Source organism: Staurois parvus, unplaced genomic scaffold (genome assembly GCF_062004578.1).
Source record: "Staurois parvus isolate SC_StPar_1 unplaced genomic scaffold, SC_StPar_1.0 ptg000097l, whole genome shotgun sequence".
Taxonomy (NCBI): Eukaryota; Metazoa; Chordata; class Amphibia; order Anura; family Ranidae; genus Staurois; species Staurois parvus.
The window spans coordinates 1,737,099-1,750,204 of NW_028317893.1; the positions used below are offsets into that span (position 1 = coordinate 1,737,099).

General features: G+C 38.3%; 1 protein-coding gene across 10 annotated transcripts in view; it reads left to right on the forward strand.

Annotated features, from left to right (window-relative positions):
* Positions 1-13,106, forward strand: part of PTPRM (protein tyrosine phosphatase receptor type M) — a 998,088-nt gene that overhangs the window by 783,046 nt on the left and 201,936 nt on the right. The window lies entirely within an intron of this gene.

Sequence of the window (13,106 nt, forward strand, 5' to 3'; positions counted from 1 at the left end):
TATCATCCTTACCCATAATTCTATGGGGATAATACTTATTTATGGTCTATTCATACTGCTGTATTGTGGCACATTTAATGCACATGTGTAAACATGTGTTATGTTGCATAGTAACTTGCACCACAATGGACCAGGAATCCATCTTACTACATTTTTGTAGAACAGAGCATTGCAACACAGGTGCATTGGGGTGTCATTCACAATGAATAGCACCACAGCACCCCAACACACTTTTGGTCAGACTGACTATTTAAAGTCCAAGACATTTACTATTAACCTCTATTTCCATAGCCTTACCAGTACTTTCCTTTATAGCATTTGTGCAGTGTGTCTAAACATGCCAATAGGCACCAGAGTTTGATAACCCTGCCGGATGCACTCCATCATATAAAATACCTGCCCCAATAACCCACTCAAACCTACAGGTCTGCATGAGAAGGCTTGTGATGAGGGGTATGTCCTTTACTAATCTATACCAGCATAGAGCACTTAGATTTTTGGCAACATGGAAACACTAAATTCTATGTTTACATGACTTGTACTTGACAAGTAAATGTTAGGCGGTTAGACTATATTATGTTCATAATGACATCTATTGTGATTGCTATTCAACCTCTACAACGATGAAATTAAATGTCTTCTCTACATTGCTTCCTGTAGGAGTAACTACAATGGGCAGAAAAAATAGCAAGCTCAATGAGTAAACTGTCACAATCATAGGCACACTCTATGAGATGGGATTCCTACTTTCCAGCAATTTTGGTCAGGTGTACCAAACTGTACCTTACTAGGAGAAGACAACTAACCTACTGAATGCTCTTGATAACAGAAAAGAGCTATAATAGGCATGTGGTTATACAGTGTGATTATGGCTTTCCATGATGTGTTTGTCCTATGTAAATCATGTATAACAAGAGTTACACTGCCATTGCTGAAGGAGATCCTGCCTGCACATACATCTCTCTCATTTAATACTTTGGCAAGGTTAATAGCATTTATAGATTTTCCTGTGTTTTGGGATGCTGTTGAGAGTAAGGACGTGCTGGCCTGATGTGTTGTAAAATGAGCCAGTTTATCTTTAGTGTAGCTTGCATTCACCGCAGAGAGCTTCTTTCCTCTGGGGTCCAGAAGTAACATAACTGAAGCAGATTGAAGTTGGCATTGACTAATGAAGTCTTCTGCAGGAGTCACGTAAGTCAGTGGGTTGCCACACAGCTTGTGCTATGGAGAGTGAGCAACAGACAAAACTAACTTATTCCTTATGAACCTATTTATTAACCCCCTTCTGCCACAGTGACCTCTGTTTTTAAGACAGATCATACACAAAATACTTAGGAGGACAATAATGAAGAAGTTGCAGAGTGCTGCTTATCCTGGACTTTGAGGTCTAAGTGCAGTTTACTGAATAAAGTTGAAAACAGAGTTGTAAATAAGATATAGCCAACTATGATGCATAGCAAGCTCAGTGATCAAAAACTAGTGCTATTGGATATTCATGCTTTTCACCCTTGTAAGTAGCAGTACATGTTTATTAACCTTCCTAGCGGTAATTCCAAGTGTGACTCAGGGTTAATTTACAGTACCAGAAGCAGTAACCCCGAGCCACACTCGGGATTGCACTGTAGTCCTTGTCCTGCAATCCCCAAACATTACCTTGTCCTGTGATCTCCTGATGTCCTCCCGCTGTGTCCTCCGGCCGATGCCAGCATCCATCTTCCGGGTTCCCTTCCCTGCGAGCATCGGGACGCAGGGTGGCAGAACTGGCGGGAGTTTCAAAAAGTAAAAACATGACATACACACATTACATTTTAATCTGTTAGGATTACATTACTGTATCAAACCATTTCACCTCAGTTTTGTCTCTAGTGCTTTGTCCTGTGCCCTGCCTGCACTGTTACCATTCTTTCTGCCTGGAAACTTGAGAACGTCCATGGCATCCAAAAAGCATCCATTTAGGTCAAAAGCAGTTTTAGACCAGCTAGGAAGCAGCAATAGTGAATTAGAATCACCTGCGGAATTGAGCGATAGTGATTCGTGGGGAAATTCATCATCACACACTGAAAGTGACGACAGCAACGATTCTGCGACTGAGCTCAGAGATGTGCGAAGTTGGTGCTCTATTTCAAATTTCAGTGTTTTTGGTTTGATTACATTATTGAATTAAGTTTATTATTATTATTTTTTGTAATTATTTATTATATTATAATTTATGGTTTCATGTTTCAAATTTTATCATACCCGGGATGTTTACTAGACTCTTGTTTAGACAGATTTAAGTGAGTTATTCTTAAGAATTACAGGCCTACAATATAAAACAACAAGTTTCCATGCAAAACAATGTACCACTTTGACATTCAAAAATTTTGACATAATTAGATCACCAGGGAGGTTAATGGGCAACAAGGACAAAAAGAAGAAATGGTGGGATTATTTCACCTGTGATTCTGTGGAAAAATACCACTTTGTTTTTATATATCAGCATAAATCCACCTTTCCTATAATGGAGAGCTTTGAATGTTGCAGGTCTGTAGTTCAAGGATGTCCCTACAGTATAACTCTAATAGACCTGTGGGTTATCAGTTCTATAAACACAGGATTGATTGACTGCACGTGGTTTCATCCAGACAACGGTAAAATGAATGTACACATATAAGTGATTCAAGCAATGGCACTATACACCAATGACTTTTCTTGTATTGATCTTTTAATAGTTTCTAGTTCTTTTCCTCTCAAGTTTTCTAGTGGTTCTTTGGACACAACTGGCATCACCTTGGGTGACATCAAGGGTCTGACTGTTGATACCTTGCACAAGGTCATGGCGATCTCTGATGGTCCACAGTGCTATTTAGGGTATGCATGCAAATAATCACACCAGGTGGACTGAGTAGCATCTAAGTTGTCAGGTCAAGAACAGCTGACCTCACTTGCTTACGGTATAGGTGGTGGGAACCCTGAGCAAGACTATATCACTAGGCAAGTAAGAGGGGGGCAAACCTGGCAAGTGGTCTCAAATATCAGGGTATGGGACACTGTTTTCCAGGGTGAAAAACACTATGGGGTTTATTTAATAAAGCTGGAGAGTGCAAAATCAAGCTCAATTCTGCAAAGAAACCAATCCGTTTCCAGGTTTTATTGCCAAAACTTAATTGAACAACCTGAGGTTAGAAGCTGATTGATTTCTATGTAGAAGTGAGCCTGATTTTGTACTCTCCAGCTTTAGTAAATAAACCCCTATCAGTGATTGACAACTTCCAGTGTGATGGCTCAATACCAATTCAGGAACCAGAATCAGCCTTTCATGTTGTTGCTGTCAAAATCCAAGAAATGAACTAAGAATATATTGACCTCCTGGTACAGTTGTCATCTTCCATGTACTTTTCTGTGTGGTATGTATGTTCAAAGAGATCCTGACATATATCACATCATTTTGTGAGATATAGGGTGTGTTCACACCATTGTTCCCCTTGAGCTGTGTTTTTTTTTTTTTTCTGCACACTACTGCACATGCATGGTGTGAACAGGACACATTGATTTCTATGTGTCCGTTTCACGCAATGCATGTATGGTAGTGTGCAGAAAAATGCAGCTTAATGGACATGGTGTGAACAAGCCCTTAGTGGATTGTATTGTTTTAGAATACATGTATCAGCAGTAGGCTTTATGCCTTTAGGCCTTTAAATAATTTTAGCATGGTACACTAACATTTATAATTAAATGTCTGATTATAGTCATTGTATGAGAAGAACAAAAAGGAGGATGAACTCTCAATTCTCTCTGTTCCTGCCATTTCTGGCATCTAATCATGTTTAAGGCCATATCCATCTAGACGTGTGTAGACAAAAGACTGCCTTAATATAGGGTCATGCTTTTCATTAATCTTAGAAAAGGAAAATCACATTTAAATTACATCCTTTTGGATGTTCCTTATCTTTGTCTTTAGAACCATGATGGTAGAATCTCTTGGCATGCAGGCCCCCTTTATCTGCAGTGTAACTGTGTAGCTTTGTATGCAATTTCTTGTTTACAACATCTGGCATGTTTTGCATTTGAATGAGAAGTTCTGTAGCCCATTTTTATGATAAAGCAATATGATTCTGTGATGACTAAATTCCCTATTGTGTTAATGAATGTGCGGCGGTAAAGGTATAGAGCAGATTTTAACAAATAAAAAGAATAATCAGACATTAAAACTGGCCAGGTGGTATTCTTTTGTGAGCACAATGGAGGAGTTATACAGGACACAAATGTATTGCTTTACATTTCCATGTGAAAAACTAAAATAAAACTACTAGTAGAAGACAACTAACCACCTGAAACTTTAGAAGCAATTATTTTCAACAAAATGCACCAATAACTAAATTCTAATCTCTGCTGTCACATGTTAATATAGGTTCAAACATATAATATAAGTTAATATAAGTTCAAAAGTATATTTCAGTCTTTTAAAGGCTTAGTTCGCCTTTAAAAAAAAGTACTCTGTGTAGTTCATGAACACTATTCCATTATTTAAAACGAATCCAAATTTAAAAATATTAATTTATGCTCCTTCCATACCCTCCCAAGCCTTTTGTGAATCCTCTCTTGTATTAAAAGAGGTATAGTCTCCAGAGAAAGAGATAACATTTTACTCTTGTACAAATCATTAGTAACACCTCATTTGGAATATGCAGCTCAGTTTTGGACACAAATTCACAAAAATAACATTGGGGAACTGGAGAAAGTACAGAGAAGGGCAACCAAAATGATAAAAGGCATGGATGAGCTCAGCTGTGAGGAAAGATTAGAGGAAATTAATTTATTCTCTCTTGAGAAGAGGAGATTAAGGGGGGATATGATCAACATGTATAAATACATCAGTGGCTCATATAGTGAACTCGGTGTAGAGGTATTCACCCTCAGATCATCACTCTTTACGTCCGGAGGAAAATAAATTTAATCTCCAAACACGGAAAGGTTTCTTCACAGTGAGAGCTGTGAAAATGTGGAATAGACTCCCTCAAGAGTTGGTTCTGGCCAGCTCAGTGGATTGCTTTAAAAAAGTCCTGGATTCTTTCTTGGATACACAGAATATAACTGGATAAATCCTGTATAATAAATCCTGTATAATAATGTATACGTAAAATTGATCCAGGGAATATCCGATTGCCTCTCAGGGGATCAGGAAGGAATTTTTTTCCCAAGCAGGAGCAAATTGGATCATGCTTTGCTGGGTTTTTTTTTACTGGATGGACTGGATGAAATTTTGTCTTTTTTAGCCAGACTAACTATGTAAGAGTGAAGCCTGCCCAAAGTACTTTTGATATTTTTTCACAGCCTCATCAGAGCCCCATCCCTTCCTTATCTCTAGGATGGATCAGCTGATAGGATGAGCATCCCCAAGCAGTACAAGAGGGAGCACCATCCTACTCTTGAGCCCCGCACATGTGTATTATGCTCTCTGCTATGTAGATGAGCTCAGCGACTGTGACGGGAGAGAGAACTTTGAAGCTGCTGTGGTCATCTGCGGCAACAAGAGAAATCGCTGTACATCTGCAGGGTTCAAAGGAGGGTGCTTGGTCCTGTAACACTAGGAGGCACCTGTCCTAACAGCTGGTCCATCCTAGATATAAGGACAGGGCGGAGCTGTGAAAAAAATCAGAAGTGTTTAGGGAAGGCTTCACTCCATCTACAAAAGGCCTGCAGGTATGGGAGAAGCATAAATGGATATTTCTTTCTTAATCAGATTAGTTTAAAATTGTGGAATAGTGTTCATGGACTGCATAGAGTATTTTGTAAAGGAGAACTAACCCTTTAAATCTACAGCTTTCTTTAAAATAATATCTGGTGATCCTGCCACGAGGGTCCTTGTTCAGGCATTCCCTGTTGAAGGGTGACAATGTACTGTCCCTGTCTACTGGTTGTGCTCCCGTGTTGTCATCCTGTCATATGGATGCATACCTGTCAATGTGCATTCAATTTCCCCTCCCTCCTAGATTGTAAGCTCCAAGGAGCAGGGCCCTCAAATCCCTCTTGTATTGAACTGCATTGTTACTGTATTGTCTCCCACTATAATGTAAAGCGCTGAGAAAACCGTTGGCGCTATATAAATCCTGTATAATAATAATAATAATAATATGTGCTTCCGTTGGTAACTGCTAGTGGCCATTTCAATACACATTGCACAGACATGGTCCATTGTCCCCATCAGGAATTCCACCCTGATAAATGCTATGTGGTCATCACATGCATGTACATATGAAATGGTTGCAAGGAGGCTGCAAGAGACCATCAGTACTGGTCTATTGCAGCCGTTATTGGTATGCAATAAAGGATGAAAACATTATGAAACAGCATTTCTTTTAAAAAATTTCAATTGTTTATGATGCATGCTTTAGCAAATTAAATATCATTCAGTTAGGGTTTACATGTACCTTAACTTGAGGACTCTTGCCTCGTCTGTAACACACTGAAATCAAGGTGTCACAAATGTCATCATCTAGTTACTGTATATGGGCCATTGGCAGTTCTTAGTACAAAGTACTAACTGCAGAAAAGTTTTAGTTGTTTTTTTTTCCTGATTTCCAGAAAATTTTAAACTGTTACAATGTGTATTATCCGTATTGTCAAAGGGAGCTTAAAAGAACAGTTAAACTCTTTGCTCCCTGGTGCTGCATGTTATCTTACTTCATTGTTCTTCATGTGACTGTTTCAAGCAGCAGGATTCAGCGCCATATGGAAGCTTAGCAAAGCTAAATAGAATGAGCTAGATGAATGGGAAGATATCACTACAGACACACTCAATTAGTTTATAACTGTCTATTAACTTCTGCTGGTGTCTTTGAATAAACAACAGACTTTCCCGGGCCCCCTCCTGGCCACAGGGACCTGCTATTCATTACACAGCATTGCAGAGAGTGACAAAAGTCATTTCAACAAATGCTTTTGCTAAACTTAATTGTCCTGAAGTAGTGGCTTTTGTGCTAATAAATAATTGCGTTTAAACCCAAATTTTAGCCTATAATCACGTTGGTTTGTGAGTATACATCTTTTTATTTAATAAATTACGTGTTATACCACGGTAATGCACGATGAGAGTGCGCCCTTGTTTGTTTTTATTTACCAAATTGTAGCTTCACTTATTATGACATAATATAGGAAAAACAAGCACCTAGTTTTGTTACAATTGAAACAGTGCTATTGCCGTTATTGCACACGAACATGTTTTACTGGAATCCCCCCCTTGATATGTTTCTTCCCTAAATTAGCTGGCTTTTGCATTTCACCACACTGCTCTGAATAGTCTGATTTTTTCCAAGTAATAAGGCGAACACCTGTTCTTTATCCACCGTTATTTGGTGCAATAGCCACAGAGCTGTAATAATACATATAACTGTATTTCGCCGCAGACCTTTTCTCTGTTATTAAGTGATCCGCTGGAACCAGGAAAGCTCCACAAACATTTGCCACATGTTATTTACTTAATATTCCTTCTGTTTATGTTTACTTCTCATTTTTCTGCCTCTAGATTATCCTTTGAGCACAGATCCTGTTCCCCTAAAGCACTGTACAATTTTCCTCTAGTTTAATATCCACAATTTGCTGATCTAATATACTGTAGTTTGGTGCTATCATTAAAACCTTCTGTTTATCATTGTATTAGTACTAATATTTTCATATATATTTTATGATTTATTGCAGTTGTTCATTTCTTTTGTATACCATTCAGACTAATGTAGTTTTAAAACCCAATTGAAGTCTCACTTCTTTTTGTTCTGTTACAGTCCTGTATCCCTGCATGCAATAATTTGTAGGTAATTTGTGCTTGGACATTATTTTCTCCGTGAAAAAACTGCTTCCTGCCCTCACACTGCATTGCTCTCTGCTGACATAGCTGAGTAACAACTACACCCCTCAGTGCAACTTTTCTCACACAGACTTGTATTGCAGAGAAGAGGTGGAAACATGTCTGACCATTAGACTTACCATCATATGTAGGCATTCCCGCTGTAACTAGAAAATGGAGGTGAATATTTTTGTTAAAGGGGTGTTATACCACCAAAGTATAAAGTATAAGGACCTCTCAGACACAAGGGGGGCCAATCTCAGTGTAGAGGGTTAAAGATTTTTTGGTAACAAGAGGTTAACATCTAATCACAAACATAAGAAGTATAATAGCATGGAAAAGGAATGCCTTTGGTAAGCCCTCAGTCTGCCAGTGATGTGAAGTTGGATCCTGGTTGTACAGGATGAGCAGAGATGCAGCCATCAGTGTTCAGCAATGCAGAGAGTTTTTTAAAAATGGCGCCAAAACCAGCATGGACAACAAGAAGTCAGGACCTCAGCAGGCGACCAATGGCAGGGCAGGAACAGGGTCAGGTGACGCGTTTTGAAGCACTTGCTGCTTCTTCAGACCTGATTGGCTGTAGGGCTCTCTGGTGTTTTATAGACAGAAGACAGGAGGGGGCGGGATGATATCATTCTGACTGGCAGCTGGGGGAAGATGTCAGCAGCTAGGATCGGTGGATGGGGATCGGAGCAGGCATATACAATAAAAAAGCAGTAACTGGCATAATGTTCTAGTGTGGTGTTTCACATAAATGGTGGCAATGTCTTTGGTGAACATGATTCATGATAATATAGAGCTATATGCAAATAAACAAATAAATAAATAAATGGGGGGGGAAGGGGGGAGAAGAAGAGAAGGCACATGCAGGGGGAAAAAAGGAAAACAAGGAGGGGGGGGGTGAAAAAGGAATGCCGGAATCATTCTAATATTAAAATGGAATGATAATTATTTGGCAAAGGGCATGGCAACCCAAAAGGGGGGGGTTTAACGACCTCTCACTACCTGTACTGGTCATCAGTGGACATACTTTTTGTACCCCACTAATCCATCCATTGATGTGCACAGAGCTGCTCCATTTCTTCTAGAACAACCCAACCAAACACAAAGTGGGCCATAGGTGACTTATTTTTTTCAATCAGCCAGCAAATGAATGGATTGCTCCATCCACACAACTGAGGTGGATAGAGGAATCCTCCCACATTGTATTCTGACTGCAGAATTCACTGATCAGTGTCTACAGCTGCTGATCCAGAAAGTTTTCCAAAATTCCCATTTGACAGAAGATAATCTAAAGATCAACTTCTGCCAAATGGGGAAGGTCATATATGAATTGAAATTCATCCAGTTCCTGCTGAACTTTCGAAATTCCGATCTATGTATGGCCAGCATAAGAATTCTGTTAAAAGTCAATTAATGTTTGGGGGGGCTGAGCTGCATCACACTAGAAATAGACTTGTAATTAGTTCCAAGAATTAGTAGTATCAAAGCTGCCTAATGACTTGGTGAATGCAGCTTTCCTAGTGGTGATTCAACACCAGCCAGCATGGCTGCCTCTTAAATTTTGTATATACCGGTGTTTTATTTTTTATATTCAAAAGTCAATTCAAAAACTAACCTGCCAACCGGTTCATTCTCACTTTACAATGCTCCTCACAACTCTTTTCCTCTGTGAGAGCCGGCTGTAGAATGATGTCTGAATTTAAACTTTGATAACACTTTGATAACATCATCCCCTCCCTCATGTGATAGTTTTTGAGCTTGACAATTGGACATCATTTGCAAACACTTCATTGCAGCAGGAGGTCACATGATGTCCTATACCCAGAGCCACTGGGTATTTTATGAAAGCTCTGATGAAGCAACAAAGTAGTGGGAGAGGGCAATAAATTTTAATATATGAGGGTTGGGGTGGGCTTTAAAAAGACTCTGTCACTTTGCACTGAATAAATTAGCTATGTTGGTAAGGTTGGAGAACAACAGAGAGAATGTTGCAGGAAATGTGGGCTTGGGGAACTGTTAAAAAGGGACTGCTAGATATAGTCAATAAAGCCAAATGATAGCTCATTGCGTAACAGATTAAATAATGAATGAATGGAAGATTTCAGAGGACCTAAACTTGATTCCTACTTTTTGCTTGAAACCTAAACTTGGTGAATCCCTGCTTGTTATTTATGAACAGTATTTTCTATAACACAGAATGCAAAACTTGTTATTTTGAAAACACTATGGGCTTTTAAAGAGAGAGCACAGAAGTGGATATCTGCTGTCAGACAAGCTGTCTCTGATCGAATCATCAGATGGAGCCCTATGTCACAAAAAGTAGAAAGGAGCTGTGCTGACTTGTTTGTGTACATTTCTCCACTTGTTTATGTAAATTTCAGCTTAAAGCTGGCCATGCACTGATCAAATGTCATTCTGTTCCTGATTAATCAGCCAAAATTTGCCTTGTGGGTGGCACAGCTGGCACCCTATCCGCCCAGCATCCTTCAACTGAAAAACTGGAAAATTGTTGACCAAACAGCGTCTGTCTTTCAGCATACAATAGCCACAGTGGGAGATTCATCCATCCATTATAGGGTGGATGGAGGAATCTGTTAGAATCTACCTGCGTATAGACAGGTTGGATAGGGTTTATACAACAGGGGTTGAGGGAAAACTGACAAGCATGTAAAAAAAAAAGATAATTCAGAATATTAATATTTCATATTTACCTGATAATAAAGGAAACATTGTTTTTTTTTTTATTTCCCTGACTATAGCAAATAAAGAAATACAGTATGTATAAAACCACTACACATTTCCTTTAGAAAGCTTAGCGTATATGCGTTTCCTTTCATGACACAAAAAAACATACTTGTAGGTTAATTGGCTCTTTTCTAAATTGGCCCTATGGTGTGGGTGTTTGTGTGTTTTCTGACTGTGGTAGGAGATTGAGTTCATATGCTCTGCCAAAGCAGAGACTGATGAAAATGGCTTCATGTAATCTAAAGAGTATGTTCACTCTATATCAAATTGTAAAATAGACATAAACCTTGCTCTCTTGCTTTTTTATATATACGTTATATATTTAGTGTCCAGTTATGAAAGAGCATTTGTATAATAAGTCATGGTCATAACACCTCTATGTTACACAAATGTGCAATAGCAACTTTTCATATCTGGTCAATGAAAAATTTAAAAAACAGAGGACCCCTGCATCAAGGTATATGGAAAGTATAGGTCATCTATGATTTGATGTGTTGGCAAGCACAGCTGCCAACTTTATCTGTTTGCTACATCACATTATTCATTACTCTGTTCAGCACAGTGGGGCACCCTCACTTCTGTCACAAACACCACAGTCATTTCTTTTGCTGGAGTATGAGACTTAGGGGGTCTATTTATAAAACATTAGTGGGACAAATATCTAAAGAATTGGTCCAGACTGTATGAATTTTCCCCATACTTTCTCTAAAACTGTGACTTCCTATGTTTGTCAGCGTCATCTAGTGGCCAAAATGTAAATTTTTCTGAACTACCTCAATTAGTAAATATATCATAGTTTAGCCACTAGATGGTGCTTACAATCCAAGGCCAATGCATGCAGCCTGGATGAATGCTTGTGACATTTATCCAGTGAATGTTTTATAAACTCCTAATCTCAAGGCATGGTTCTTAAACAGTTAGAAATATTTATTCAGGTCTGATTCCTGAAAGAGAGGGCCTCCTCCATCCCACACACCTGTATCTGTCAATTAATTTCAATTTGGGTTCAATAAAATTCAACCTTCAATTATTTAATTATTATTATACAGGATTTATATAGCACCAACAGTTTGCGCAGCGCTTTACAAAATGAAGGTAGACATTACAGTTACAATATAATTTGGTACAAGAGAAAACAGAGGGCCCTGCTTGTTAGAGCTTACAATCTAGGAGGAAGGATTGAGTGATACAAAAGGTAATAGCTGTGGGGGATGAGCTGATGGAGGAAATAAATGGCGGTTTACTAGGTAATAGCACCCTATTTGTTCTTATAAGACCTTGTTGAGCAGCAAAGGCCATATGTTACCTACGGGGAGGTCTTCAAAAAGTTTCTACACTTTTTCTTACTAAATAGAGTTTTAAAAAGTGCAGCAACTTTTTACAGAACCCTTGTACATTATAAAGCATATCACATATTAATAACAACGATGCAAGGTTTTTTACCTGTAATAATATAATTCCCATAAGATTATAAATTGGTTTTGATATGTAGTTAAAGTATTAGAATCACTGCAATAGAATAACCATATAAAAAAATGAGTGCGCTGTACACTAAAAAATCAAATCAATACTGCTACATAAAAAATGTGCATAAATGAATTGAAATTATATAAGTCCACATTCATATATTAAATATTAAAAAGTCCCAAAATCCAATAACACAATGCTGTGTGCTAAAAAAATCCTCCAACAGAAAGTGCATAGGTGTCCACAAATGCTTGACACAAAAGAAAAAATCGGCCTCTTACCAGACACTTTGATCTCCAATCAAGAGATCAAACGAGCAGATGGTGTTCAGATCCCACACTGACACCCTAGTTAGCCATATCAAGGAGATGAATAGGAGATGAATGGACAACTCCATTTTTTCTCCATTGGATTATTGACACATGAATATGGCAGAGATAAATTTGACAGCAACATCTGTGCTGCAGGATTAAAATAAAAACAAAAAGAGGATGATGCCTAACGTCATCATTGTGGCTATCCCATGTTTCATTGTTGTTGGTACAAGAGCGTGATTCTGGCTAGTATTATTGATTGGTTTGTGTAGTACAAATGCTGGCACACACTCTAAGTAACAAGACAGAAAGGTAGATGACACTATCATATGAAAAACATACAACAAAACCCAACAGGGGTTCTAAATTTTCACCACTGTATTCAAAATTAGAACATTTTTTTGCTTCACTTTAAAGTACAAGTGAAACTTTAAAAAAAAAACCCTATCTATTACCTATTATACCACACATAAGACCATCACATACATTGTGGACTCACTTTGCAGCAGAGAGCTGGACAATGTAAAGTAATCCTGTTAACATACTTTCATAAAAAGGTACACCAACACTAATAAAATCATCATAGCCATCATAAAAAAAATCTTTAAGATTAGCTGTAATAAAAGCTTTTCTAAGAACAAATATGCAAGCTTCAATGAACCCATACATTCTAATGCCATCAAAACCTGTGACCCAAGACAGGTGCTCTTTTTTTCTCACCGAGCATGTCTAGTGCAAGCTATATTTTTTCTCCT